This window comes from Hyaena hyaena, unplaced genomic scaffold (assembly GCF_003009895.1).
Source record: "Hyaena hyaena isolate Hyena2069 unplaced genomic scaffold, ASM300989v1 scaffold_362, whole genome shotgun sequence".
NCBI classification, from domain to species: domain Eukaryota; kingdom Metazoa; phylum Chordata; class Mammalia; order Carnivora; family Hyaenidae; genus Hyaena; species Hyaena hyaena.
In genome coordinates this window covers 1729114-1734806 of record NW_024080998.1, presented here as the reverse complement: position 1 = coordinate 1734806, position 5693 = coordinate 1729114, and the positions used below count along the sequence as shown (strand labels likewise).

The 5693-nt window shown below is 38.9% G+C and overlaps 1 non-coding gene across 1 annotated transcript; it reads left to right on the top strand.

Moving 5' to 3' along the window:
- Positions 1 to 2314: 2314 nt before the first annotated feature.
- On the top strand, positions 2315 to 2387 carry TRNAK-CUU. The gene has a single exon. It is a non-coding gene; the product is annotated as a tRNA-Lys (tRNA).
- The last annotated feature ends 3306 nt before the right edge of the window (positions 2388 to 5693 follow it).

Here is a 5693-nt window from a genome sequence, read left to right as displayed (position 1 = left end):
TGAAGTTTCATAAAATTGAAACACAGAAACAGCATTTGCTTATGCGCTGACTTCGGCTCAGATCATGATCTTGCAGTTTGTGAGTTCAAGCCCCACGTTGGGCTCTGTGCTGACAGCTTGGAACCTGGAGTCTGTTTTGGATTCTGTCTCTCTCTCTCTCTCTGTCTCTCCCCCACTCATTCTCTGTCTCTGCCTCTCTCAAAAATAAACATAAATAAAAGAAATGCAGAAGTCAAGGCAACTCAAAATTTGAGAATTTTGGCTACTTCACAATACTATAGTCTGAGATCAGACAGATAATATGATCACGGTTTAAATAAATCACCAAAACACTTATCTGGACAGAATTTTTTTCAATCTCAATCACCAAATGCTACCCAGTAATTTGTGAATAATATCTGGTCTCCTCTAGCAGAGAGCATGGGAGTAGCTCAGGCCCATTAAAAATGACACCACAAAGTGGGTACTCAGTAAATGTTTGTCAAATGGATTAATGAATCAATGTTTTGGTTTTCTATTATTTGGGTGAAGTGAAGCAATCAGGCAGTTTTAACTAAGATGGATGCTAATGCAAAACATTTTTTAAAAGATAGGTTATAGTGCAAACAACAGAAGACGTGGCTTTAACTAAGCCAAGTCTGGCCAAGGTGGGGACAGGCATATGGGCACATGTCAAGCAAAGATAGGAGGTGTGGTGTTGCCTGGGTTTTCGTTGGTGTGAATGAATTTACCAAAGAACAATACTTTCAAGGAGAAAGCAGAGACCTCAGTTGCTTAGTTAAGTGGTTTCCAGGAACCTGGAGCCCAGTCTCGTGGCATCTCTGTATAACCAGCAGAGACGACTAGGTCTTCCAGGGAGCTTTCTGCTCTCAATGACAGGAAATGGGGAGTCCAAGTTGCTGCATCTCCACAATCGTCTTTTTTTTTTTTTTTATCTTTTCCTTACCCACACCTCCCTTCTCCTTCCTCCAAGCCTTCTCCTCTAGGACCATTCTCCAATGTAAAGCAAGAGAGTCACGTGCTTCTGGATTCAACTGGCTGTGATTCTCACCCTGGAACTCTCATTTACTGGCTCTGTGAGAAGTTACTTACCCTTCCTATGTCTCAACGTTCTCATCAGTGCAAGTGACAATAACTGTACCAATCTCTTACAGTTGTTTCAGGCATGAGTGAGATAATATTTGGGAGGCTCTAAAAATGATACCTGGAACACTTTAAGTGTTCAGTACATTAACAATTGGTATTCTGACATCTGGAACACAGACTAGCATTGGTTTGAGAATAGAAAAGGTTTTTGAACATCAAGTGCTCATCTTTCTCTTGGCCCTTCAAACAAGGAGCCTCATAGCTCAAAAGCCCAAACTCAGTGTATCAGCTGTTTTACCATCTCAAGACGATTCATTCTGTGGATACTGAAAGACTAAGAGGCAAGTCTGAAGTTCATGCCTGTAAGAATCAGAGGCTGCACCTGCATCCATTAAACAAGCTGCTACCTTGAAAGCCAACCATGCATATTCAACACCCTCCCTCTCCATTGCTATTATTTTTTCTGGCTTCCCTTCCCATATCATTTTTATAGATAAAATGTAATCCAATGACACAGCCTATCAATGAACTCTTTTATTTGCAAATTTCTCTAACAAGAAATCTGGCCAGATGAATTCTCCACACTATTCAAGAGAAATAACCCTTACTATAAATTTCTATTTTAGGAAGGCTTGGTGATGGCACCCTGTATAAATTTAGAAAAATATCTCTTTGAGCTTTAGTTTCATCTCTGTAAAAAAGGAATATGGGATTTTTTTTCCCTTATTCAGATGCACTATTTGACAATTTACTAAAAAGAGTGGCAAGCTTTGTTTTACATTTCTGCAAAATAATAATAAAAACATTAACTGATAGCTTTTATACGCTAGGCACTGTTCTAAACACATTGCATAGATGTTATTAAGTCTCAAAACAGCATCTTCATGTAGTTTCTATTATAACACCCATTGTATGGGATGAGCAGGCTGTGAGGCTTTATGATCTCCTAAAATCATACAAATTAATAAGTGAGAGAGCCAAGGAATCTGTTACTAGAACTTAGTACATCATATCATATATAAAAAGAGGACAGTTAAGACTGATTTCAGGAAATTTACATGTAAGAATGAAGAAAGGCTGTATATTCCATAGTATTTCAAGGTAGAAAACAAATTTAATAAGAAGCATAATGTTGAACCTTCTGACATCTAATTCCTTCATTCATTAAGCACATATTTAAGGCTTCTATTGTACCAGATCCTGCTTTAAATATTCAGAGTGGATGGGTGCCTGGCTGGCTCAGTTGGTAGAGCATGTGACTCTTGATCTCAGGGTCCTGAGTTCAAGCCCCATGCTGGGTATAGAGATTACTTTAATAAATAAATAAAATTTTAAATATTCACAATGGCAAAAGGTGCTTGATATCATTAGCCATGAAAGAAAGAAAAATTAAACCACAATAAGATAAACCAGCAACACCTACCACAATGGTGAAAGTGAAAAAAGACAAAACAATAACAAAGGTTGGCTATAACAAGGATGTAGGACAACTGAAATTCTCATCCCTTGTAGAAATGTAAAATGCCACAATCCCTTTGGAAAACATGGTAGTTAGTAAAACTAAACAACTACTCTATGACCTTGTAATACTACTTTTAAGTATATATCTGAAAGAAATTAATACAGTTATATAGATCCAACCAAAGATGTACAGAAGAATATATATAGCATAAAGTATACCACTCATAAGTGTAAATAAAGACTGATAAATCTTCAAAAAGTTTTCAGAAACCCATGTTTTTTTCCCTTCTGTCATTAACTCCCAAAAAATTACCACTAAAAGTTACTGCTTGACTTCAAAGATGATAGATTAGTTCTTCCTGTTTTTTATCTTTATACAAACGGACTCACACGCTACGTAGTTTCTTGTCTTACTTTTGTTACTTAATTTTGTTGAGACTCATTAACATAGTTGTTCATAACTATGGTTTGTATATTCTCATTTCTGTGCAGTATTCCAAGGTATAGGTTCACATCTGGCCATTTTGCAGAATAAGTATGCACAGAGTTAATCCACACCTGCTATCTAGCAGAGTCTGAGCTGGCACCGTATGAAAGGAACATAAATTCTGTCATGCCAACTGCCCTTTAGGGTGAAAGCAATGGAGTCATAGCTCAAGTCCACCCCTCAAGTCCAAACAGACCCACCCTCCAGTCACTTCCCGACCTCTGGAGCATACACTAGAGACAGTATATGCAGCAACTAAACACTGGCTCTCTGAACTGTGGAATAAGAGCCAGTGTGGTGGGAAAAGTCCAGAAGAAGCCTCTGAAACTCCCTCCATGCCCTGGCTCAACCCTCTGGGAGTTTCTTCCTAATCATCATCCTTCTTAGCATCACATGATAGTTAAGACTGTGGAAAAGCCCCCTCCTTGCATTCAGAGCAGCTTTTTCAGGCAGCTTCCTGCTCATAGAAAATTCAGGATCCAAGATCATGAAGTATGAGTCAGTCACAGGCTTCTTCGCCCAGACTCCTTTGCCAGATTAACTTTCCTAAACAGGTCTTTCATAATCTGATACTTCCCAGTTCTAGGTCCCTAATTTTATTCTTCTTTTTTTTTAAGGCAGAGTTCTCAGAATCATTATATTCCTTTGATTTCTTGACCTAAAAACTCCCTCACATAAATAAATTGTGCACACCTTGTTTATAAGATTTCTGTGGGAGCCCTCACATTTAATTTCTTTTCCTTGAGGCACTGAACAGATTTATTGGGCAGAACACATTTAGGTGGATGCTTACTCTGAAACATCTCACTTCCTTCCATTGTTTTAACATCTAGAGAATTTGACCCTTGACACAAGATTGAGTTTTAATTGGCTTTTATTCCCGAGAAGACTTCTTAGTACTGGCTTTTTCTAGTTGAGATTATTGAAAAGCAATTGTCTCTTCCAAGAGGAAAAACCTGAATTTGAAGACTTTCTCTACCCTTTTTCATTCCTGATTGCAAACATAGCAATTATTTTCTGAGTTCATCTCTTATGAATAATACCTTGCAAATGTGGCCTGTAGAAACCTACATAAGCTTCTAATATTCTATTTTCCCATGCTGTTCCCTAGAACTAAACATTATTAACTATATGTCTACCAAGTTATTGCACGGAATCATTTCATCAACTGTGTTACCACTGCATAACAGGGATCACCATGCCTCTAGCTCCAAGGTTCATTCATGCCCTATTATTGTTAAGGAAACACTTATTCATGACATTTTTTACTTTATTTGAGGTAATAGCTACGATGGGCTCTTTGTCAGAAGGAGAGAGATTAAACTCAACTTTAAATACATTAAGAACAGGTAGAGGTTTATAGCCTAAGAGCAGAATGGAGGTCAGTGGACAGAAAATTACTAGGAGGAAACAGCAGGAGTAGGGAGATTCTGGGTAAACAGAAAGGATTTCTCCTGAAGGCAGGCCAGGGTGATATCGAGAGTGGGGAATAAAGAACTGAAAAGATATCAAGGGTAGGGGACATGTGCTAAACTGACTCAGGATTCTTGCTAAAACTGGTCTAAAGAGCAGGTCCTGTGGATAAGGATGGAGTCCAAGGTCAGGGCCAAGTCAAAAAGAGGACTCAGAGGAGCCTGACTCAAGTCTGACAAAAGGAAGAGAGTCTTTGTCAGTACTTTACATCCTTTCCCCTCCCAAGCTTTCAAAAATATAACTAATTTGGTCTTCTTTCACTTGTATAAAATCACTCACTTCCAGCTAGATCCTTTTCATTGGCTTTCAAACCTGCTCAAAATGTAAGCAACAACAACAAAAATCTTTAAGTCCACATATCTTTCTAGCAATTTCTCTATTGCTTTCAGCTTTACACTTGAAATATCAAACTTATCAAACTCAGCTTATCCTTACTTCCTCAACTCTCATTCACCCAATAACATATTTCAATCTTAATTTTGCCTCCATTACGACACTGAACTAGCTCTTCCTGTTAAATTCATTGCACATTTTCTGATCTTCATCCTATTAGACCTGCCTGCAACATTTAGCATAGCTGTCCCCAACCTCCCACCCCCCCGCCCTGAATCAAGTCCTAACATCCATTGTACAACACTCCTTTGATTGTCCTCCTCTCTGCTCTTTTCCTCATTTGAAGCTTCACCTCTTTTTATGTGCCATTAAATACTGGAATTTACTAGGGCACCTAGGTGGCTCACCTGGTTAACCATCCAACTCTTGAGTTTGGCTCAGGTTATGATCCCAGAGTTCGGGAGATTAAGCCCCACATTGGGCTCCTTGCTGAGCACAGAGCCTGTCTCTCTTCTCACTCTCTACCCCTCCCCCACTCACACTTGCTCTCTCTCAAAACAAATAAACTTAAAAATATATATTGACATTTCTCAAGGTATCCTTTTCCCCTCTCACTATATTCTCTCTTTAGGTAACTGCATCTACACTTCACACTCAAGTCCATTCTTTCAGAGGTAACTCAGAACTACATCTCCAATCCAGACCTCTCCACTCAACTCCAGACTCTTTTTTTTTTTTAATGTTTTATTTATTTCTAGGAGAGAGAGAGACAGCATGAGCAGGGGAGGGTCAGAGAGAGAGGGAGTGACAGACTCTGAAACAGGCTCCAGGCTCTGAGCTGGTAGTCAGCACA